This window comes from Sebastes fasciatus, chromosome 12, assembly GCF_043250625.1.
Source record: "Sebastes fasciatus isolate fSebFas1 chromosome 12, fSebFas1.pri, whole genome shotgun sequence".
Lineage (NCBI taxonomy): Eukaryota > Metazoa > Chordata > Actinopteri > Perciformes > Sebastidae > Sebastes > Sebastes fasciatus.
In genome coordinates this window covers 22719665-22746055 of record NC_133806.1, presented here as the reverse complement: position 1 = coordinate 22746055, position 26391 = coordinate 22719665, and the positions used below count along the sequence as shown (strand labels likewise).

The following is a 26391-nucleotide window of genomic DNA, read 5'->3' as shown; positions in this document are numbered from 1 at the left end:
ATTGCACCCTGCATTGGATGCTGTAACAGAGTCCTCTGTTTTGTGTCTATTTTTTGCCGGTCTACATCAAAGTACTTTTATTTGTGTTAGATTGCATTCTTCTGAATGGTGCTGATTGTTTCAGAAAAACTTTCCCCCTCAAACAGTTTCCAGCTTTTCATCATTAGTACAGTTTACCACAGTGGTCGACCGACACACAGCCGCGTGTGAACCGTACCCCCTACTGTTAAGCAGTTGGCTTGCAGGCTTATGCAACACCAAAGCTAAACTCCATACTTATTGTATACATCACTTTCTCTTACTCTGACCCACTCAGTTTTATTTCTTCATCTATTTCTTGAACTCATTATCCACTCCTATCATTCCTGTACTCACACTTTCTCTCTACTGTATCACACAAACACACATACACAGAGAAGGATGGTGGAGTGTGATATGCCTTCTTGCTCACAAATCACATCAAATAATCAGCAGCACAAACCCGCACACACACACACACGCAGCCTTCTGTAGCCGCTTGTAGAAAGAGATTTTGTTTTGTTGCCTGCTAAACAATCTTTGCGGGGAGTGATTTAACTGGGCTAAAGAGAGATGCTCTGATCTTTTGGAGGTTCTCTTTGAATAAGCGTCTTGAAAGAGGAAGAAAAAACACCCCTGTTGGTTTGGGTGTGTTGTTTTTACCCTCAAAGTCGAAACCAAAGTAAAAGACTCAAACTTTTCAGTGTTCGCCACAAAGACTGCGGGGATTAAGGGTGGCTTTGGTTAAATGTTTGCGGGGACGAATGTAAAATCAACACGGATCAAAGTTATACAAATGAACTGTTTGGAACAAGGCCTGAACATAAATACTTTACACAGAGTAATACAGTTACAACATGAGAAGGAAGACAGAGCGAAGTAGACAGAGGATGACAGGATGGACAGATGGAAGTGAGGGAAGGTTAGAAGAAAGAATAAACTGAAAAATAAGATATTTAAGCTAAATAAAAAAGGAGAACATTTTCAAAAAATGACTTACTCCATGTACTCTTTAAATACAACAATTGTCTGTGCGTAGTTTCCCGATCTTTGCCCTCTAAAATGCCTTCTAGACCAATCATTTCATGTTCACGCTCAGCCATCAGCAGCAGCTGAAGTTCATGTGCACTCACCTGTCTTTCACATTATGTTCCAATATCTTTGTGCCCAATACTTTCAGCCTAGCAGGAGTGTAATGATATCAGGTTTACAGTCTAATATGTCTGAGGAAATGGGTACTTTGGCAGCCAGTGGAGTGACTCACCATCTACCCGGCTGCACTAAAGAAAGGAAAGCCACGTTAACCACCGCCGCTGGGTTTACAATCTGATACGACTGGCTCCGACAATCTGTGATGTCAGATTAGTAATGATGTTTGAATTATTGGAGACCACTTGAAAGTTTGATAAAATACAAATGACTAATGATTCAGAATAAATCATGATGGTTGGTTGATACAAAGCATTTGAAATGTGGATTACACAAGAATAAATTAAAGAGAACAAAAAGGAAGGAAATACTGCAATTAATGGCTTTGAGCTTTCAGTTGAATTTAAGTGGTAACAGAATGTAAACAGTGAAAAAAAAGGAAGTTTGCGAGTCCTTCGGCTTTGACTAAACCTAGACACAAACACTCCTGCCAGTAAGACAAGTGGACTACAGAGTCATGAAGTACTCTTTGAAAGGCACATGGCATATTTATCCAAACACCTCAGATAGTGCAGTGGGTGTGTTTTGATAGAGACAGAGAGAGAGGGAACATTTCAAAACCTGATGTTTGTTATGTTAACCCAGCTAGAATCCATCCACGAACCTGAAACCAAATGCAAGTTGCATTCCTCTATAAGTCCGGCTGGTGGGCGGTGCTTGGTATTTCCTCAACTGATCTCAACATGGCTGCCGGGTCACAAACTTTCTCATTTTACAGCTAAACAGTACACTACAAGATGTTTCTGAAAACATTTGAGGCGAGAAATAGACATTACAGTAACAGCATATTGATTCATATTTCACCAGTGCTCTTAGTTTGACCGTTTAATCGGAGGTCACAAGTGATTGACAGCTGCTCATAGATGACAGGCTCCAGCTCGGCTCTGATTGGTTGTTTTCCTCCGGTCTGTGAAATCTCGCAAATGCCATTAGAAGCAACGGAGGACACCGGAGAACACAGAGGGACATGATTTTTTTCAGATTACCTGTCTCATGCACTACTGTTAGGACATAGTGACCGTAACAATACGTAAAAATAACTTCTTTTTTTTAAAATTCTACCCACTGCTGCTTTAACAGAAAAAATAATTCTTGACTTTACGTGGGACCTTCAAAAACATATACAAGTAGCACAATTTACATTATCGCCACCAGTGTATTTTTCAAGGTGTCGTAATGTTTGGTGAACATACACTCAAAATGTCAGGTATTGTATTGTCAGACTTCAACTACCACTTGGAACCTGGAGAATTTATCAGCAGCCAAGATGATTTTTTCATACAATAGGAAAAATATATATTTTTCATGACCTTCTGCAAGTTTTGTCGTATTTTGAATTAAACATATATTGAACCTTTAAAGCACGACTTTTATATGTCAATATTCCTCCACTATTTTTGAGTAAATTAGAGCCCTGGTTTTATAGAGCAACTTCCATGCAGTCAAAGCTCAAGGAAATACAATTGTCTTGCTAGTTTTCTACTGGTAGAACTTCAAAGCACTCATTTGAATAGCAATAAACCAATGACCCAGCTATAATCTGTGTGAAATATTAAACCCTTGACCCCTTTAAGAAGTTGGGAACAGTGGAATATAGCAGAATTATGACTGCCATGAAAATAAAATTAGCGTGTGGGAGATTTAGAATAGATGAATGATGAACAGAGAGGAGATGCACGATGGAGTGACAGAAGAAGATAAATGTGGTAAAATCTGTGCCTTGGCTTTAACTCAGCCTCGTTCCAGCCAAAATACTAACTTTATTAGCACGATAAAAAGGACACTGGTACACACAGACCCAACACAACTAACCAAAATCACACACATATGGGCAAACAGAGCAACATGAAAACAGACAAAGCTCCGCACCTACAGTACAGACAAAGACCCCGACACACCACTATACCGAGCATCTCTTAGGCTAGTTTAATAACAATTACCCTGATATACCTCCCTCAATGCACACTGGGCTGAAGCCTCACTAGGTATGTGTGTGTCTCGAGGCTATACACCAGACCTCTAATGCTTTCTTGGCTCTCGTAGCCACCCCCGCTCTCCCTCTCCCTCTCCCTCTCCCTCTCCCTCTCCCTCTCCCTCTCCCTCTCCCTCTCCCTCTCCCTCTCCCTCTCTCTGAACAGGGCTGGTGAAATATGAGAGGTTTTTGCCAGGACAGAATGCTCTGCACCTGCATCAAATCTACAACCCCCCCTCCAGGCCCTCTCTCTAGCCTTCCCAAAGCTCACCAGACTATGCCCCACACACAAACACACACACTAAAATAAAGAAGATAAATGGTTAAACTTAAATAACAATGTGTTGCCAATTCACAGAAAGCAAGAGTAAGAAGATAAACAGGAAGAAATGCAAGTAAAGAACGGTTTAGCAAAGGATAGACAAGCAAGCAAGTCAAAAGACCTACAGTACGGGAAGTGAGAAACATATAAACCTGTTCACCTCACTTGTGATACAGTAAACAAACACTGCAAGCATCAACTATAAGTGTTCGCCTTACAAGCACTCCTAAGCTTGTGCTTACAAAACAGGCTTTTCAAGAATGAAGAATGGTACTCCTACTATCCTCAAATTGAACAAAGCGCTGTGTTTGATTTGATGAATGTTGAGGTCGCACAACTTACTCGGTCAAACAAGGAGTTTACAACGAGTTTCATGGAGTGGAAGAAAGAATGGCAAACATGCGAAGGTTAGTATAAGACAGCGCTGCAGCAGCAATGGGCAATTAAAGACGTCTCAACTTTTGTTTGCACAAGACTTTTTCAATGTTAGTGCAGGTTTGGTCTTCAGCGGCAGCTCTGATAACCAACTCTAAAACATTCTCATGGTGATTCTAAATACGTTGACAAAAAATCTCAAAGGGAAACGTCATCCAAAAAGATAAAACAATGCATTTTTCTCCTGTGTGTATCCATCTGTTTTTTTTCAGTGTGATTTAATAAGTAATTTTTCTGTAAGTCAACCTGATATAGTTGATTTGACGGCATTTGACTTCTCTCTCTCAAAGTGTCAAAAATGTAATATGCAATAATGAAATAAATTAACTGGAATCCGCTGACCAGAAATTCTATTTTCTACCCAAACTACATACATACACATATTGGGTTACAACTCCTTCATTGTTTATCCAATATGGATGTTAAATTAAAAAGTAGGGAACTCATACTGGTTGTTTTAATTTGATATCCAATGTCAATATCATGAGTACGGAGCCAAAGCAACTAGAAATCCGTCATTGTCCATATACGGCACAGTATGAAGACAGATAGATTACATTGCAGCTAAAGAAGAAAGAAAGATGACACAATAAGAGAGAAACAGAATCATGAGTTGTTACCTAAAACTGATTTATGTATTTCCATTTTTTGGAACATGGGCCTGAAGATCATTATACAGTACTAATGTGCTCTGCTCCTGTATACAGAACATACTGTATGTCGGCGGCACGGCTACGCAAAAATCAGACACATACACACTTGATTGCCTCATCAATTTCAGCTATCCAACAGAAAAGACAGTCTATTCTGCCACCAGTGACACATCTAGTTTGTCAAAGGAGATAGATGGATGTCTCTCACACACACAAGCACAACGCACACACCCATACGCACACACACACACACACACCGACCTGTGACAGTAGCCTGTAGGCTGTTTAGTGTCTCAGCTGCAAGAATGAATCACATCACAATAGAGACATGGCAGAAAAACACAGAATGAAAGCCTCAGAAACATCAGTTACTAAATTACATGATATACACACACGGAAATACAATCCCACTAACACCCAAAAACGCGTATACTGTATTTGATAATATGCAAAAATGATGCCTTAAAGCAAAAATTATAAAGTGTCATGGTGAAAGAATCAAATGAAGGAGTTCTACATTATCAGATCTGTAGGTGGAACTTGTCACAGTAACTTCCAAATGTTGTAAGTTTTAACTCCTCGTCAATATTTCAAGTTCTCTTACATTAATTGACCCCTTGCTAAGTCCCGCCCCTCGAACGTAGACTTGCCCAATCATAGCGTATACTGAATGTATACACATGCTGCTTTTGCTTTTTAATGATAGTGACAGTGAATAAAGACCTATCCAGCTTTACAGGAACAGTGTTGCTCCTTAAATTGTATTGTCTTCTGTCTTGAGCACCAGGTGATGCGATGGTTCACTTTTTACACTGTGATCTGTAGACTTAAGCTTCTATCTTTATCTTTTGAACCTGTTTTCATAGCTGAATCAGTTTGACATCCTGATTTTTCCTTCAGACGCATTTTGTAGACCTTTCTGTCTGCTTCTCTCTGAAATTGCTTTTTGTTGTTCCAAAGAATTAGCTTCATATTTATGCAGGGAGTGCAGTTAGTGACAGTGTGGGCACCATGCAGCTCTCACATCTTGGGGGAGCAGGGTTTAGCGAAGGGTCAGTTACTAGAAGAAGAAATATTAACTGGACAAAATCTCAATATTGTTGATACATAGAACCTGAATGGAGAATCATCTTACAGACATCTGCCTGACCAAAAATTAAACAAAAAATGACAAAAAAGTTTCATGTACTGTATGTTTTTCACCTTTCATTACATGAGATATTGCAGATTTCACCTCCCGACTGACTGTGTAACCGATGCCCTTTGGCCTACACAGTTCTTCTTCTGATACCACACTGTTAAACACTGATCCTATGTTTCTTTCCTCTGCTAGAATGGTTAAAATTGATATATCTCACATAGCCACAGCGATTGGAAATTGTAAAAACATTCCATACTATTTTATTTATTTATGTGTGTGTGTGTGCGTGTGGTGTGAGGCCGGTGTGGGGATCAAGCCCTTGGCATTACAGCGTCTGTGTCTGAAATTGTGTGTGTTAGCAACTGCACTATCAATCAGAGCTCAGCTGTGATTGTCAGGCTGATTGTCCGTTATGTCCCTGTGGGCCCGGAGGCCTTGGTGTGTGTAATTCATGTGCATATGTGTGTGTAAGAGAGAGAGAGAGAGAGGAAGAGAGCGTAAGAAAGTGCACATGTAATGCACACATCTATACATCCACATGAATCTATAATTGTAGCTGAAACTAATGCCTTGGCAATAGCAGTATGATTATGATTATCACCGGAGGCCACACCTGAAGACACAACAAATCATACATGCATAGGAAGGCCTATCTGGCGAACGCGTCTGATTGCCGTTCAAGGCTAGCCCTCCAGTCGTCCTATTAGAATGAGAGAAATGTATGTATGTGTTTTGATAAGGGAGAAAAAAACATGAGCTGCAAGGCCATCCTGGTGGCTCCGTGGGATAAGGCGAGGATCGTGTACTCTTAATGCCTGATTGGGTTAAAAGCCGGCTCATGACCTTTGATGCATGTACTATCTCGGCCTCCTTGCTTCCCTTTTTTTTCTCCTTTCTGGCTTTTAGTAATTGTGCAAATCCAAATAAAAAAACGTGATAAAAGTGATTGGAAATTTGGTTAGAAAACCGATAAGACCCAGAGAATTGTGCTGCCAAGAAGAGGGCAGCAGTCTGTCAGTGTAACAGACTACAACTGCCTTTCCAAGTGTAAAATGTGGCAGATTTTCAAACAAATGTAAAGGGAGTGGAAGTGGGTGTAAATATACAGGTGCCCTCATTCAATGAATACAAATCTCTATCCACATATGTTCAATTGTGAAAGGATTGTGGATAGTGTGGAGGTTGGATAGTGGATAGACACACAACACATACAACAACTTAACCCTAATCTAGTGAAGATGCTGGCATCACATGAAACTAGAAAACCTAATGAATCCAGTGGCACTAATCGTGTCATACTAGCTTCTCTGGCAGGAGGCTAAATAACGCTCCAAACTTGTATTACATTTTGTCGAGGAAAAACTGGCATGGCCATTTTCAAAGGGGTCCCTTGACCTCTGACCTCTAGATATGTGAATGAAAAATGGGTTCTATGGGTACCCACGAGTCTCCCCTTTACAGACATGCCCACTTTATGATAATCACATGCAGTTTGGGGCAAGTCATAGTCAAGTCAGCACACTGACACACTGACAGCTGTTGTTGCCTGTTGGGCTGCAGTTTGCCATGTTATGATTTGAGCATATTTTCTTTATGCTAAATGCAGTACCTGTGAAGGTTTCTGGACAACATTTGTCATTGTTTTGTGTTGTTAAGTGATTTCCAATAATAAATATATACATACATTTGCATATCTACGTGATTAATTATGGACCATCATGCGATTAAATATTTGAATCGATTGACAGCCGTATTGATAAACGTAGATTATTGGTAAACTGTGGATGAAAGTTTGACTGGGAGAATGCAAGTCCTAAAACTGATGTTGAGTGATCAGCTAGAGAGAAGATGTATCACTCTGTTGGAGTTGTCAGACCTACAAAAAAAAACTCCACTCATGGTTGTACAGTTTGTTTGTTTTTTTCCTTTTGGAAACTGTTTTAGAGAGATGACCACACTTTGGTCATTTTGTAGTCTGTAGTTTGTGGTGTTGTTGAAATGCATTGCATTATACTGAGAGGTGGGTGGTTCTGATAGTTTTAACTAGGCATACCTAATAAACTGGCAACTAAGAGTACATTTTTTTTTATATATATAATAATATTTTGAAGTAAAGCTCTTCTTTGTTTGTAAACTACACAAATATTCTGAAGAAAATACCGTAAATGGTTTTCTTAACAGGTTTGCCTGTTGCATTTTCGTCTTCACGGTAGCATTCTCCTCAACCGAACAAGAAATAAAACGAGTTCAGTGCATGCCAGCCAATGTCAAGGAAGCCTTTAATAACTATCATTGTATACCGCATACCTCCCTCTTTTCTTTCTCTTGTGCGTACAGAACACTGACAGGGAGATTGAAGTGTTCGGTGATGTAGAGTGTTCGCTCTTGGACGCTCAACATTTTGAATCTCTTCATGGGCTAACGATTCTCTGTCGGTGTGTATTTGTGTGCGCACGGCTCAGTATGCTTGTGTCCTCTTCATATGTCCCACTGATGGTACATTCTGAAGTGGTGCAATGATGGACTGTCAAGTACTCTGCTGTTTTTTCTCTCTCTGACTCACTCAGGTACCCAAGGACAAGAAAACAACAGACGAACCAAGGGCATACAGAAAGGAAGAAAAATAAGAGGGGAGGTTTTATTTTCTGTATGGCTTTGATTTCTTCTTGCAGTCTCATTATAATCTCTCTTTTTTTCCCTTTTGTAGTTTTGCTTTATTAGATGGTAACCACAAGTGAGTGACAGGGAGGTCTGATGTGCGGGAGGCGGCAAACATGAGGAAGACGTTGGAATCTGCATTCAAACACACAAAACAGCAATGAAGGGACGAGGAACATACAAGGCCTTTCAGTCGAGGTCGTTATTTGTATTATTGGGAAGATAAGATCATTGTGAATTGCTTTAAGAGCATCTGAAATATCACTTTTAATATGCTGTTAAACGTTTCTTTCTTCATCACTAAATGAGATTTCTTATTGTTTGAATTTGAACATGGGTGTTACTGGTACACTACTATTATCTTGATATCCAGAACTGGAGAACAATTTCTGCTTAGTATAACGAGGAGAGGTTGAGACTTTATTGTAGTACCAGGAAAAAGGTCAGGATAAGTGAAAGAGACATGTAAACGTGATGTATTTACTGCAGGGGAAAATACGAATTTAGTTGGAAAAGTAGTAGGAATTCAGACAAGATACCATGGGACATTGCAACTCTGTGGTTGGCCCGGCTATATGGGTCAAAAAGATGAGACCGAATGAGAAAAATGCTGACAGGAGATCTTGATGCAAGGAATGGGACACTGATGAAATGTTAAATTCCTATAGGGAGAAGTGAGCAGAAAAGAAAAGTAGTAGAGTTAACTCTGCAAAGCCTTGGGCTGTTACTGGTATAGACACAGTACGGCATGGAAAGAACATTAGGTGTGAAAGCGCTGACAGTACAGCTCACATGTATATATGAAAGGTCACACAGCAAGGGAAGCATGAAATCCACAGAATATATAGTTCCCTATGGGGAGACGGCAAGCTTGAGGTGACAAAAAAATAATGTATACTGAAAGGCAAGTAACCCAAAAGGTGGCCATTCTGGCAAGTTCAGCAAGAAAAGATAGCGACAGCCACAGATTGTATGGATGTCAGCACCATACACCAAATGGACAGAAGCTGCTTCATTCAATTTCATATTTTAAATTGTATATTGGAGTATTAATCCTACTGTAGAGCTAACATAACACAATGAATTCAATGCACTCTGGCGTTCCTTCCCTTCAAAGATAACCCGTATTCCACAGAAGATGCACTGCACTTCAGTGAAAGAGTTGCATGTACCGGATTCATCTTGCTAATGTAAATAGAACCTAAAAGCTTGTTTTTTTTATGAGTGAATCAAAGCCATAAAAGTATACAGGTGTCAACAGAATACAATGCTTAAGCAGTTTCATGTCAAGGTTAAGAGCCATGCGTCTTAACTGTACTTAGACCTCTGCACACTCTCGCAGCAACATAAATGCATTATAGTTTGAATAAGCTCTTTAAGTAAAATGGTACAAGCACTGTGGAGGTTGCAGAATAAATATGCAGCATGTCACTACTGTGTTTACAGTACAGTATGTGAGTGATATAGACTGTGAGTGGACAGAAAAAAAAAAAAAAGAGATGAATGTAGTATGTCTGTTTATTGGCCACAGGGTTTGAAAAAAAGTTGACAAACCGACACTGATGTGTGTGTGTGCTTATTAGCCAATGTATGGACACTGTGTGAGTGTAGTATGAGGTGAAGGCTGCAGTTTGAATTTATTTATGTGTCAGAGAGACGAGGAATGTGACATGATGGCGGGGAAATATGTATGAGCATAATAACATAACATAATGTGCAGACTGTGTGCAGATTGGAAATTGGCACCTTAAACGGAAGGTCTTCAGTTCAGATGGTGGAAAAAGGGATTCCAATCAGATCATATGAAGAGTAATCTACTGTCATGATTACGTCATTTGCCAAAATATCCCACTCTTTCTAGGTTGAGAGGAGATTAATGTATTATGGCTCTTTGGTGGCCAAAGGCTCGATGAGCGTTGACGTAAACTCACGCTGATGGATGTGTGCTTACTGGCCAATGTATGGACAAAGTGCAGACTATAGCGTGATATGCAGGCTTTCGTATGGATGTATGGATGTGTCAGAGATACAGAGAAGAATGGGTCTGGACAGTTGGAGAGAATACAGACACATATTATGTCTCCTATTGGTTTAATCCAAATGGAAAGAAAGACAGAGAGAGGCTATATGGATAAAAGAGCTGAGGTTAGGGTTACATTAGGGTTTTTGAAGTGGCTATTTCTCTAATAACATCTAGCAGTTGGCCTTACAGTTTCATTTACACTCAGCATACATAGATCGGAATGATTTGAGAAGGCCTGCATTCTCTGAATAAATCTGCTGTGTATACTTTAGATATGAGAGATTCTAAAGTTAAGGCCTTTCCGCACCCAGTCCATATTTTTCGTCTGAAATTGTTGCACATTTAGAAATAAATAAAACATCACGTGTCAATCACATTTACACACCGACATCGAAAACTTTAGTCTGTCATTTAAGTTTTTGAAAAGGGTTCGATTTCTGTGTTTTTTTTCCGCATCGTCAAAAGGCAAAAGAGGGTATTTTGACCACTCAGAGCCACTGTCCATGCAAACATCATCATCCAAAAATGGCATAATAAACATTCACTTACGATACGATAAAGAAATCAAAGAATACAGAAATGCTGCATTTAAAGATTTTTTTGTGACAGATGATTGCAGAACAGCTTGGAATCGGGGATGGTTGCAAAACAAAGGATGTATGAAAGATTAGATTAGTGATTGTGCTCTAGGGTAGCTAAAGGATAGCTTATTGCTAATGTCAATCATTCATTAGCCCCGTTTGGGACTAGCGCTATCCATTGCACCCACATAATTAATTTGTATTGCAAATTTTCGCAACCAACAGAATAATAATATGCACATGACTTAGTGTGCAAGGTTTCTGTGTGCAACGTCTTTTAATCTGCTGACAGATTTTAAAAAACGCATACGAAAAATACAGACTTGGTGTGTAAAAGCCCTAAAAGTGAGAAAAATATTAGTAACAATCTCCTTTACTCTAGCCAAATATCAAGCAAGAAAACTCCATATTTAACATAATGCCATGTCACTCTGGCTTGCGTCTAATACGCCCAATTCAAACAGTCAGTCTTCATCAATCATCAGAGTGATACGGAGAACACCAGGTCCTGCGATAGCCAATCAACGAGCAGAGTGAAATCAACTGCATTATCTCACTGAATCCTTGTTTCATCCTTTCCTTTCAATCTATCCATCTTTCCCTACATACAGTAGATGAAAACACGAGAGTGAGAATCATTTAAATATATAAAAAAAAAAAGTCAACATGAAAAACAGACAAGTCAAAATCCTCATCATCAGAAAAAGTCAGATTGGCTTCAGCAAGACGAGGCTTGAATGAGCAAATGGCTCACAAAGGGGCCGATATTAGCACTTCAATGGTGTTGATTGATTTATGGTGGTGGAGGGGTTTGGGGGGGGGGGATCAGGTTGAATTGACTCCGAGAGCACACACACACACACGCACACACACTCAGACATAATGAACATTAATCAAAGGGAGCAGGTAGTAATCAGACGGAGCTTTAAAGAGGCTAGCCTGCATGCGCACAGCTGTGCCATTCAAACCAACAGTCATCAGAAGCAGACACACAGACAAAAAGCCCAATCCCTCAGCATTCACTCAAGACCAGCGAAGCTCACACGTAGCTAAAAACCCAGGATATACACTCATAATAGCAATCTTGTTTACTGCTCCTATTAAACCACTTCAAAAAAATGCATGCTTAGTATGTTGCGTCTAAAAGTTATGGCGAAAGCATTATTGTGAGCTCAGTCCTTTAATGGGCATCACAGCAGTATAAAATAGGGTTAAGAGGCTGCCATATGTATTGATACTATATAAAAGTATCAATATCCTACAGTATTTAAGACTATGACAGAGATATACAGTATGAATGTGAAGAAAGCAGTCAGTAAATGAGAGTGAATTTCCAGCACTGATACATAATATACCAAATCTAAGTGCAAGTGGTGTGTGTGTGTGTGTGTAGATGAGGCAGGGGGGGCTTTTTGGCAGACCGAGCCAGCTCTTATTGTGAGCTAATGGCACAAATGCAAATGAGGGGCTGATCTAAATGGCTTTAACATCATTTGAATATGCATTACACCAGCCTGTGTCTTTGTGTGTAGACAGTTCTGAATGTGACTCTGCATGTGTTCATAAATATGTGTGGTTTGTGCTGTTTGACTTTATGTTGCATTGCCTCTGTCGCTCACTTTGCCTCCCTGAATATGTGTGTGCATTTTTGAGAGGGCTGATTTTGCATATAGTAAACTCTGATCTGCTGTCTAAACATGCCAGGCCCTATACGTGTGTTGTTCCAAATCTAAATACTGTGAATGAGCTTTTCAAACGGCAGGTAAAGAGGGAGTGCTCCATACATTAGAGTGTGTGTTTTTACTGTGTGAGTGAGTGTGTGCATGTATGCAAATGTATGTGTGTGCAACACAGGAAACAAAGTGATTACTTACAGTGTGTGTCTGTTGTTACTGTGTGTTTGTGTTACAGCAGATGCCAGGCCTTTGGGTGGCATATGGCTGAGTGGCAAGGCTATCAAACGGCCAGTGTTGTGTGTGTGTGTGTGTGTCCATGTGTGTGACAAGCCACACGGCTGGGGCTTGAGAAGGATTTGAACGTTCATCCAAAATTAGACCCTCTATATTCATCACCTCTGACAAACACACACACACAAGCACCTCTATGTTTGGCACAGAGGGCTCTGCTAATTTGTACACAGAGCAGCCGCTTTGAGCTACTGTACTCATTAACACAAACCCATACACACACTTATACACAGATGTACAAACAAGCATACGGAAAAACAAAAACACTTTCCTGAACGTAAACACACAGACACTACACAAAGATTTGCATCAACGAAATAGTGCACTTTTTTTTTTATAAATAAAAACATACACACATATGCAAAGTCTCGTGTTTCTGCATGGAGTGGCAGCAAAGTAATTTTAGCTATTACTAGTTTACACATAGTTTAAAGTCAGGCTGCATACTGTCTAGGGCTGCACGATTTAGAAAAAATTAATTGTGGTTATTTTGACTGATATTGCAATTGAGATATGATTTGCGATATAATAGGGAATGATCATTTTTACATCATTATTCTCATTTTCATTGAAAAAAATGTTAAAATGATTATGGTGTGATTTTTGCGGGGATCTGTACCAAACAAAGATGTTTTCTTTAGTCTGTAGAATATGATGTGTAGGCCAGGACATCTCTGCAGCACGACAATATTTAATTTAAAATGGCATTTTGTCACAATTATTTTTAAAAAAGCAGTAGGCAATATTTGGATTTTGATAAAATTTCTATTAATTGTGCAGCCCTAATATTGTCCGGTGAAAAATACACACATCCATCAAGGGGAAAGAGTTGTCTTTGAGGGGAGGGACCGATTAGAGTTGCACAGAAGCTGAAGTTGTATGGAAAGTGACAGCAAAACACAGATTCATTTCACACATCGCATCAATACTTGTAAAATATTATCAGATGTTTGGAACAGCAATAAATGTGTGCTAAAAAATAATATTAGCATCATCATCTGTCATTTTATCCCTTGTGCTTCAAAAGGATGTCAATATTTGCACAACAGCTACACCAGATTTCATCCAACTGGGAACAAGTTCTCAATAACAGTATTTTGTTTGTTTTAGGCTCATCACGGTTTTTAAATAATGTCTTGAATAGCGATGCGTGCGCTTTATGTAATCATCATCATCATTATATGCATTTTAGTTGTAAGCTCATTCTTTTCCCGGAGTGAAAAATCTCACTGCATAATTAAGATGTTTTCAGACTTGTAAAGGAAACATGAAATCTCTATGAATCCAGAGCTACTTTTTATCGGTGCAAATTCTGTAAGTAGGACAGTAAAAACACTTTACTAAGTAGAGACCATAATTCAATATGACAAAACCTGGACTACGGCCTGGGTCAAGCTGGGGTCAACAAGTTAATGTGTTGGTCCAGATCAGTTCACGGAAACACTCAGCTACTACAGAAAGGATGTGACACTTTACATTATGCATTTATTGCTCCTTAATCCTCTCAAAAGGCTGACAGTTGATGCTGAGGTATGTGAATATGGTTAATGCTTGGACCAGAGCTGCATTTGTGGTTGAATCTAGATGCTATGGATATGGCTACGGTAGCTGTATTGTGACTACTTCGCCAGCTGCAATGATACAGATTTGTGTTTGACACAGCTGAAGGTGTGCCCACTTGCGCTGTGGTCTCAACCAGCGGCAGTCTACTACATAACATATAATACTGAATCGTAATACAGCTCAGCTTATTTCACTACGGATCAGAGGGAATGCAAAATGTATTGCGAGGTAATGCACAACTTATTGCGAGATAAAGCAAAAGAATTTCAGGAGAAAAAAAATCCCACCGTGACCTTTTCGATGACAATATTGTAGGGAAAGCCTGTTGGCCAAGCATGACATGCAGGGAAAGTTAATGCATGAAAGATAATCAAATTTCTCTACAAAACATACTGTATATGGAAACCCGTATGCATGACTGACTTTCAGTGCATATAGTGCAGTTTAAAACAATAGTAATGACCTTTTAATGCCTGGAGAGGCTGTTGTTGTGACCTTGTTTGTCAGAGCAAATCCATTTTTGCCTCCACTCACATCTGTTAATAAACGCTGGACAAAAACATATCAACTGGCATATTGGCCTGTGGTGAACTTGATACATAAACAAGCCTATACTGTATGTACCCAATAAAAGCCTATGGCATGTTTTGCCAACTCAATGTACATAGCCCCGCTAATGGGCACACACTGTCATGCTCTTATGTCAACAGGCATTTACCCATAAACAGGTCAAAACAAGTGAAACATATTCCACACTACATTAGATTAATAAAGTATGTCCTCCACAAAGTCCTCCACACAGTTCTCAATTCGATCCATACTTGCCAGCAAAGGTTATTCGCTCACATACGGTACATTAGATACATAAACAACTTGTGCCCTCAATAAAGGCCTGAGGCATCCCATGCACCACTCTGCAAAGTGTTATTTACTCATGAAATAAGCTATCATATCACATAATTTTCTAGCGGGCTAGTGCAGCCACTGAATGACTTTTGACTTTTTCTAAGGCCTGAAAACAAATAGAAATAAAAAAAACGTGTGAACAAACACACACACACACAACACGCTACGTGCTCAGTGAGAGCCTGAAGCACTGCTGTACGAGGCCTATCAGGTGCAACTTTAGTGTAGGCAGTGTTCTGAGCCTTAGGGGGGGGGGAAATAAATGAAATAAAAAGGAATATGTTATGTAATACAATTACAAACTACTGTACTTGTGAACACTGAAAGTATGTTAAGACACTTATAACAGTGAAACAACATAATGCAAACAAAGAGACAAACTACTATTGTCACAATTTCACCATATGAATGTAGTAAACAACTCATATGTAAGCTATTCAGATGCACAGCCAGGTATATCGCTATAAATAGTACATATATATAGATCTTTAATGTTACACAGGGGAACCAGTTGTGTGTGTGTTGTTAAGCAACAGTACCAAAAGTGGGCCAAAAGTGCAACAGCAGTTCAGCAGCAAAGCAGTAATGGGGGGATTTCAAGCACGGCTACGTCTTCATATATGATACATGAAAGAAAATAAGCCACACATCCTCAACGAAAGCCTTAAGCGCAGGTTGTCAATGCAAACTAAGGTTATTCACATTTTATATGCGCTACATTGGATACACAAACTGGGAGAAGCCCCAAAAGCATAGCTATCAACTCCACAAATAAAGTTCATTCACATTATCTACTTAATAAAATAAGCCAAACACAACTGACAATTTACCCCCACAGTGAGTAAATAGCTGTGCCCTTAATACTTCAATAAATTAAACATACAGCTGGTGCCAGATGTGTAAAAGGTTACACAGTTGTCAGAGGACACATAGTGTATCCTATAGTCTATACCGTTGTAGCCGATGGGGAATTAAATGCACCGGTCGTGTCTTCGCTCAACTTTAGCTCGAGGACCTGTTGTCACTACATGTGTTGTCCTGATGAAAAAACACTCTCCGAACAATGTGATTACAACGTGGCCTCGCAGAGACTGGGACACATACCGCCTCGGAGCACGGCAGTCAAAACGCACTAAATACTCACACACTTGCGCGTGGAAAGGCATGCCTTTGTGTCAAAGGCATATCAGCCACACGCACAGTGATACGGACACCGCGTACACACACACCCTGACTCACACACAAAACCCCCAAACATAGAGGGGGGGGTTGAAAAGACACAGATTCAAGAACACACACACACACACAAAAAAAGATGCATGTGCATTTCCAGATATGCGCACACACGCACAAAGAGCTGTAGGGATACGTTGACTTAATTTGTTTATGCTGGAGTTCCTGGAAAAAGATTGTGCTCAAGGCAGCGCATCCCTTCTGCATGAGAAGAGATGGCTGGAACTGGTCTGCCTCTCGCTTTATTTCTGTCTGTTCTCTCTTTTTTATCTTCTGCCATTCTCCGTCTATGACATGCGTTCACACAGGCCTGCTTCCATCATGAACTGCAGCCCTCTGTTTATATTTCTGGCTTTTCATTTTACATCTTTCTATTCTTGGGCCCACAAATTCAGAGTCATTAAATCACTGAGGAAATGCAAGGTCTATGAGAGAGACAGGGAGGACATACACAGACACGTCTTAAGCTATACAGATACTGTATGTATAAATAAAAGCAAATTATATACGGGCATTTAGGTCAAATGTCATGGGAATCACCCGCGTACAGGCAGATTCAGCAATGTTGCAGCTACAACACACACAGGTTGGGTCAAAAAGAGGTCACCGGAGCATTACAAGGAACCAACATGACCCACGGGATTGTGGGTTTGAGAGTTCAAGCATGACGTTATCTAATCTGCTATGAATGCACATAATAGGCCGTATTATGTGTGTTCTAATAAACACTGCTTTACCCTACTTGAGTCTTCTATAAGGAAAGCTTTCATCTAACTCAATATGTTTTCTTTCTTTTTTACAGTTGTCTTATTATTTATCACTGGATGCTGTTCAAATGAGGGCATAGTCATTTCCTGCCTCTTCCTCTACTCCTGTACTCTTATGGGTAAATATATGCATAACAGGTATATCTGCAGATATAGAGAGCTATCGTCTATCTGAGCGTTTTTTAAAAAAATCTGTTTTGATGCTTTCCAGAACTGAATCAAAGACCAACTTATCAATCAAACAAAAAACAACCTTTGCCACCAAATCATATTTTTCCTGATTGAGCATACCAGATAATTCAATTTCTGAAAGTCATTTAAGGGGATGAAATTGACACATTGATCTGTATTACAATGTTCACCACACTAACTTTTGCCAAATGTTGTGCTATTGTTTCCTCTACTTTGTTTCCTTCTGTTACTCCAAATTGTGTTTTATTCAACTTGCAAAGCACTCTGTGAATTTACATTTACAAGTGCTCTTCACTTTATGGAAATATCATAACATTCAAAGCATCACCTGGAAAGACTTCAAATAAGAGAGTTAGTTTAAGAAAAGAAACACACGCACACACTTACACACACACACACGCAGGTGGCCATTAAGCATTTGATCCTCCCTGCTTTCTTTCAACAGACGCATCATGTCATCAAGTTGTCTGACAAGCCCTCAGGGCACTGCTTCTTCCTTTTCAAAGCCGGACTTATTTTAACAATATGACAGAAACGCATGTGACAGATAGAGATAGATGATAGAGAGAGAGAGAGTAAGACAGAGAGAAAGTCCAGGTCATTTTAATTTAAAATGGATGCGTGGGTCTGCTACGCTTCTGATAGTTGATTTATGCAAATTATGTAAATTGCTATGCTAATTAGGTAAAGAGAGTAACCTGAGGGAGGGAAATGTTGAGTGAAGAAACTACAGTCCTGGTCTGAATGAGCAAGAAATTCATTCACTTACATGGTGGGACCGGACGCTGCTTCTCCCCAATGAAGTGACCACTGAAGTTTGGGGAAGTTTAGTCGATAATGAAAATGCATATTCTCTACTTTTTTTTTTTACAAACTATGAGCAACAAGGCTCACTGCTATTATTCCCAGTGGTTAAACCACAGAGATTCACAGAATGCCTTAACTGACGGCAGTTATTTCCAGTCCCTGAGCTGATGCTCTGTTTGTGCTACAAATTACAGTATTTATTTAGTAGTGAAAAACATATGAATGTGACAGCTGAAATAATTTTGCTGATAAAGAACACAGGAACAGATAAACACAGATTGGACAGTTTAATCATGAGATCAGAGAGCAAAGAGATCAAGCAAAGAAAGAGCAAACGTATAAAAACCCTTAGGTACGCTGTAACCAGATTGCAGACGGAAAAACTAAATTAAAGTAATAGATTTGTATTTGTAAGATTCGCTGTGACTGATCTCTCCAATAACTTCTGTTTACAAGATTTGTTCAATAATTAAGTTAATAACCACAAGGGGTGTGTGATAACCTACAAGGAAGACAAAGGGAAATGACCGTATCAATGCCATGAGACTGTTGATCAAAAAGAAATCAGACCAGGATGCATGCTACAGTCATTTAGTGCAATATCATTACAATAAATCAGACGATTGCTTTACTCTGGCTATAACAGCACTGTTTGTGTGCATGAGAACCAACCCAAACAGACAGATGAAGCAAACGTTTGAGCCTCACCTGCGCCCATTCACCTTTTTAAGGCATGAAATACAACCACGGATGAAAAAACAAGCCGCCTGTAGTCAAAAGAAAGAGAAAATCCCTGATGCTTTTTTTTGCTGTTTAATGGGCTTAAAGTCCACTTTTTCACTGGCAAGACTTCAAACAACTATAACTCGCTTCAACAAGTCTGGGCTCTCATATGTCAACACTCACAGAGAGATGAGCAGCAGTGAAGGCTAAAGAAAGAAAGAAAGAAAGGCAGAAGAAAGAGATGAGCAACGTGAGGAAAAGATGAGACAGCAAGAAATGGTAGAGTGGTAAAGATGGGAGAAGCAGAGAGCGCAGGTCTAGGTTTTCAATCAATCGAGACAACAGACAAAGTCTTTTCATCCAATCGCTAAAAATTTACTTTTAAAGGTGAGAAGAGAAGAAACTTAAGAAGGTGATAGATGTATAGACACTGCTAAAGAATAAGAAAAAAGCTCACTGGTTTACAGCAAACTTCAACATCTGACTGCTCTTTAGATTGATAGTCCCATCTGCTTTCCACTACATACTGTATATCCTGTGTCTCGTTTCACCACAGCATGTGTTATTGCAACACGCCGTCTAATCATCTTCAACACAAGCCGCAGCCCTGTCTCCTAAAAAATGGCATTCCCGTACAACTAAACTGCATTCTCAATTATGTTCGGAGGGAAACGTATTTTGTCGCAGATTACGTTTGTCTTTGACGTAAATAAGTTTGTAATGATCGTCCGCAGAAGGCTCCGGCAAGCGGCGTAGTACAACGAGTGACGCGCAGAGCAGGTGATGTAGTAGATTGAGCGACCGTTGATGAAGTTAAGTGGAATAATAACGTTGTTGAAAGATACGTGGTATGATAACGAGTATAACAAGCAAACAAGTCCACTACTAGGTGGGTGGGAGGTGATGGTGAATGGGTCAAACAAACAGGACTTTCCCCCCAGGAGACTGCTATTTGTGTCCCATTTGAAACTAAAAGTCAACATTCACTTATTGTAAATAACGTAACGAACATCTTCATTTTAAGCCAAACCATGATCTTTTTTTAACTAAACCTAACTAAGTAGTTTTGTTGCCTAAAGCAAACAAAGTAGTGTTGTTGCATTTTGTTTAATTTTATTTTCAATTTACTACGTTAACCACATTTTTAAAGCTGTTTAAAACTGCGGCCATAATCTGGGAGAAATTACGTTTCCCTCAAAACGTAACTGAGAATGTAGTTTAGTTGTACGGGAACGTAAGCGGACACCTTGGTCAAAGCTTATGATACATAATATACCACTAAATAGTAAAGCAATTCTACACAACTGATGTAATTATGCGCTAATTATAAAGGATATAAACAAGGCATCAACATAAACCCAATTAATTGTTCTTGCAAAAAAGCAATGAACAGTTTTTAACATATGCATGGAATTCTCATCAGTTTTTACCTACAGTAATATTCTATGATGTATAATAGGGTCGACGTAAAACTGATGGGTCCACTTAACACTTCTTCCTTAAGTGACATAATAAGGCCTAGTTAATGAACTGATAATTACTGGTGGAAAAAAACATATAAATAATTAGAAATAAGATTTAAGGCCTTTCATTGGTGCTATCATTATGAGTGAGCAGGTGGGGAATTCAGTCTCGTCAGGAAACCCTTATTGGTCCCAATAAGACTTACCTTGCTACTCATTTCATCTAAATGAACAAAAGTTCCAGGTGAACGTTTCCACATTGTATTTCATTGTTTTCTCGTTTGCCACAGCTTTTCCATCCCTGCCTCACCTAACGACTCCTGTTAATTATAGCTATTTATTAGCCCCAAACAGCCAATTAACAGGCCTTCAGCACAACAAGCAAACACACTAATCTGTACGCAACACATTGAGAGATGGCTCCACCAAAGATTATGAAGAGAAATGAAAACCGTGGCCACCGATGTGAATAGGTGTCAAAGTTGAAAGGGGGTCTTTGTTTTCTTTTCTCTGGTTTGATGCCATAAATATTCACTTCATTCTTTTTTTTTTTTTCCTGAGGTGTTTGTTTGCATTCTTTTGTCTCACTTTTTCTCCCATCAATGTGTGGAGGCTCTAGCTGTTTTTGTTTTCCTTTATCTTTCAGGGATTTTCTCCTTTAGTCTCCAAATCTGTCCAGGGTGTTTTGAGAGAGCGGTGAGTGATGATGTTGGTCTGTTCATATCACTCTTACGGCAGTGCTACGGTAGCAACATCAAATTGACAAAACAGCAGATATCCTTGTGCAGAAAACAAGAAGTTAAAATCAAAACACTGTATCTAAAGGGGGAAAATTGGAACAATTAAAGGGCTGAGAAAAAGCTATTTTCAAATGACTTGGTGGTTTTGTAAATAGGGTTGGGTTTTCCCTGCCGTCTTATACAGTTACAGTACATTTCTCTCTTAAATACTGACAAGTTACATGTCTAGAAATCATCACCCAACCACTGTTTCAAATTTTGATCACGGAAAATGTCTTACGTTAGAAAATAAAATAAAAAAAATTACACCATGAAGTCATTCCTAAAAGTTATTAATAATCGATCATAATCAGTGCCTTAAACTCATGGCTATCTCCCTTCCTCTCTCACTACACAATGAATATGGGATTGATTTCTAACAGATATGCTGTTTTGTCATTTTAAGCTCCAGCATGGTTGACTGCACTTTTATGTTTGCACCTAAATTGTTGTTGTGTGCACATAAAGCTGGTTTATTGATTAGATGTCAACTGCAGATTTATGGTTGTGCAGTGGTGTTTGTGGTGGTGATCTAGACCATTGAAAAACATTTCTGGCATTGATGCTTTTTTTATTTGTTTGTGGCTTACTTTATGTTTTTCAGAATGATAACATCCTTGTGGAAAATCCTTTGGAACTTGAAACTGATTTGATAGCATTCGAAAAACAAATTTGTCAATAATTACTAAATAGCAGAACATTTCAGAAAAGAAATGGTCTGTGAGACCACTGAAGAATTTAAGGCGAGCAGAAGGGAGAATTTGAAACAGACCAATTACAGTTCTTTCCCCCTTAAGAAAACAACAGCAGCCTCTGCCCTACATACACACCTGCAGTACAATGACGTTATGTTGAACCACAAATTAGCCTTTAGAGTACGAATCAAACCCATCGCATCAAACATCCGGCAAAGGGCTGAAAACAATGAGTCAAGATGCTCAGAATCCAGAGGAAAACTCTACTAACTATTCATGGATACAAATAAAGACTTTATAAGTTTCTCAAAGATGTCAGGATGAGACAACTGGGGAATAATCCTTGTCACACAAACACATACAAAGAACATAACAAGGCTAAAAAAGCACAGTAAACACACTTGCCGTCACTATTTTTACTGCTTTCATTTAAACTCTAAATTCTTTCTTCCTCACACACACACACACACACACACACACACACGCACAATGCCTGCAGTCAGTTAATGTATCACTTTCCCCCCCTGCTGTGCCCCAGTTTTTGTAACTCGGCTATAATGAGAATAAAACCTTTACAGTAGTGATCCCACATTTGGCCCTATACACACAGCTCATTTACAGGGCCATGTGTGCAGTGTGTGTGTTTGCCTGTCTTAAAACGAGTGTGTGTGTCCTGAGTTTAAAGTTACCGTTCTCCAAGTCTTGCACTATGTTTACATGCACACAAGAAACCAGAAGCTCCCAATGGTTTCTTATATACATTTAAACCAGGGTATGATTTAGATTTTAGCAATTCTGATTGGGATTCAGCTTATTGGTGTTATTGAAACATCTGTGGCATATTATTTCTGTCATAACAATAAAATGTGTTGAAAGCAAAAAATCTTGATTTTCTGCAAATTTACGCTGCCATAAGCATTCAATTGTTTTTAAGAAAAAATAAACATGTGCAACCCTTTCTCATTTTTCAGGGCAGTAACAAAAAGTACATTTCTAAATAGATCCCCTGTTCGCATACATTTGTAACTGGTTCCATATTTTGGACCGGTTCTTGAAAACCCAATCCAAATGTAAACACACTCTATGCACATGCTCACTATGTGGTTCTTTCTGAGCTCCTGTGCGTGTGTGTGTGCGAGAGCGGGTGTGGTTAGTTGGTGATTGCTGACTTTACAGATAGAAGGCAGATGTGGAGTGAAAAGTCAGACTGATGTTATTAGCCTCTGGTGGTTTCCCACACAGATGAAGAGATAGATGGGTCTACCAAACTCTGGTACTAAACCTCTTTATCTTGGGGAAAAACGACAGCGTGGGGTTTAACAACTCATGCAACGTTAGTGGCATTGAAAGAAAAGCTAGTCTCTGTAAAAAGAACACTTATCAAAAAGTGAAAAAATGTCATCCCTGACTGACAGACGGAGAGGGTTGGTCAGAAAGACAAATTTAGGTTCAGTTTTAACAGATTTAACAGCAAAACTGACTGAAATGACTGAAAATGAATTTTATTTAGAAAATTATGACTAAGTAATAAATAGAACAGGATAACACAATGAAAATAAGCAGTTTTAAAGACATACTTCTAATGTGTTAAGTAAAGTAATATGGAAAAACAGACGCGCTATTCACATTTTGTACTATGGTGCCTTTTACATTTCGAGACCTTTAAGGTCTTCAGTTGAGGTAAACTTGTTTTTTAAGTTCCTTCGGACAAGTGGATAACCTGTAAACTTGCATTTGCTCGAGATAAAAGCCCTGCAACTCCCAAGCAAAAATCAATAAGTAAACACAAGATTTCAAACGGTGTTAACATGTAATTTACAATGGAAGATAAGCTCTCCACAGCTTGTTAAATGAGAAGCTAAAGTAGCTAACAAAGGAACCGGTGTAGTTAGCATTTGTCAAGGCAAAGTGAATTAATCCTGCAGAGATTGGCTGAGTTAGTCCTCCGTCTTGACAAAGTGTGTGCGACTGTGAATGTGCGATACCGTGATAAGCTGAGATTTAAACGGGAGGGGTGAATGCAATCGACGATCTTAAAACACACATAACGTCCACGCACTAAATAACTCTTTTCTGTACCTAGATCTCTCTCGTCTTTCCCTCGTGTGTTTGGATTGAACATGGAATGAAACCGAGATGAAGTTGTGATCCCTAAACAGCATGGGAGTAAGGAAGGAAGGCAAAATGAAAGAAAGAAAAGTCCAAACATGGTTTTAGCCTGTAGCCTGAAACCATGCATCTGAATTTCCATATAGATTGTAGTGGGTTTCGTTGAATCAGACTTCTAATGTTTCTAATGACAGGCTATGTTAAGCAATCAGGCACAGACAAACAATTACTAGGGCTGATAAGCCTGCATACATGCATACGTAAAGACACATATATTCAAACATTTGCATGCTCACACACACAGTGAGGTTCAATGGTAGGCAAAACGTTGAAACAACTCACATAGTCATGGCAAACATATGCAAATTGTACTTGCACATACAAAAAGACACACAGTACTAGGGCTGTCAACGAATATTCTAAATTCAAATTAGATATTTGAATAATAAAAACTGATATTCGAAAATTAAAATTTATATTTGAAAAAACACAGCACTACTGCAGCAGTTTTCCTCGTGCACACTGAATGACGTCACTTTCATTAACTGAAAATGAAATATAACGTCGAGTTGAGCGAGGAATAATTCAACAACGACCGTAATGATGGCAGAGAACTCGGCCACAGAGAAAGTGACACCGTGTCCCAACAGCAAGAGTTACATTACGTCATGTAAACAAACCACGTTCCTATCAGCTGTGACATCAAACTGGAGACCTAACCACTTTAAAGATGGGTGGGTAGTACTTGCTATCTTCCGCCGTTTGTACTTTTTAAACAGAAAACAAGTTTATTATTGTGATATTTACTAGTAGGAAACTTTTAACTGCCCCCTTATTTAGGTTTCTGTAGTGAAATGAGGACGTATATAGGTATATCCTCATTTCAACTTCACAAATCAGCTGTTCCTCCTCCATTGCGGGCTTTCAAAGCGAGCGACAGGAATAAATAGAAACGGGGCGTCCAACAAAAGTTCGTGGCCAGTTAGGACGCAATGTCATGGACATAATGCGCAAAAATAGATATTACAATAGTTCAAACCCATGTGTTTTTTTAGAATGAATATTCAAATGTCATATTTGGCCAATTTTGACAGCCCTACACAGTACAGGCATTCTGTATAATTGGCGGTGATGATGTTGAGAACTCCATCTGCGACAGAATGGCCTTTATTAAGGATGACCACGAGTCGGCCCGGCCACTCTAAAGCAATCATCAGTGCTAATAAGGTTGGGCTTGTAGGTCTAAGTTGTACTTGGCCCAGGCGGGCCGTTCAGAGGCCCAACGGAAAAAAATTAAAACAGCCCATTTTTCATCAATTTAAGTAATTTATTACCATAAAAAAATACTCATTCCATGCATTAGCAAAGGGCAGAAACGACTCTATTAACCAACTCACCAGCTTTCTATAAATGCAACAAGTAGTGAAGTGAGAAAAAACCCAAACGAGTCTCCACTTATCCGTCTTTCTGATAAATGCTTTTCAGCTGGATACATAAAAAAGCTATAATTTTCAGGTCATTTCTGAAAAGTTCTTTGCGCTAAAATGCCAAAACAATAGAAAAATGGCTAAATCTCTTCTGGTACCATTGCCTGATGTTGGATATATCAAAGGAGCCATTCAAAGTAATGTAATTGCAGCCATTTCCACACCTCGGTCGCTACCAGTTGTTCCCACTACTCCTATTAGCATAATTAGTACCCTATATGTGCTTGATTTATTTTAAAGAAGAGAGAAACTGAAGAAGGGAGATCCACTTAGCCAGCCAAGCAGCTGAAGAATATACTGTACTGTAGAAGGTTATACACACAAAAAAACACACCTTTCCAAATGAGCCTGGCTGAATTGGAGGCCTATTGACTGAATCAGGAAGCATTCACACTCCTGTCTAGGAAACCATTTAGCAACACAGGCTCTAATACTCCTTCCTCATCCATTCCTCTGTCCTTTTCTCTCTCCCACTCCACACACACACACACACACACACACACACTCCCTCCCACCACCCCTCCATTCAGATGTCAGTCACATAGCATGCTGGTAAAAAGAGGTTCCTGCAAACCCATGGTTTCCTCTGGCCCACTGCTGTGTGAGAGTGTGTGTGTGTGTGTGTGTGTGTGTGTGTGTGTGTGTGTGTGTGTGTGTGTGTGTGTGTGTGTGTGTGTGTGTGTGAAAC

General features: G+C 39.3%; 1 protein-coding gene and 1 long non-coding RNA gene across 2 annotated transcripts in view; one reads left to right on the top strand and one right to left on the bottom strand.

Annotated features, from left to right (window-relative positions):
- Positions 1–8657, top strand: part of LOC141779406 (uncharacterized) — a 110684-nt gene extending 102027 nt beyond the window's left edge. Inside the window, exon 5 of the long non-coding RNA XR_012596285.1 lies at positions 8458–8657. This is a non-coding gene — a long non-coding RNA (uncharacterized LOC141779406). The remainder of the gene's footprint in view (positions 1–8457) is intronic.
- Positions 1–26391, bottom strand: part of cdkal1 (CDK5 regulatory subunit associated protein 1-like 1) — a 270114-nt gene that overhangs the window by 32378 nt on the left and 211345 nt on the right. The gene's annotated exons all lie outside the window — the stretch shown is intronic.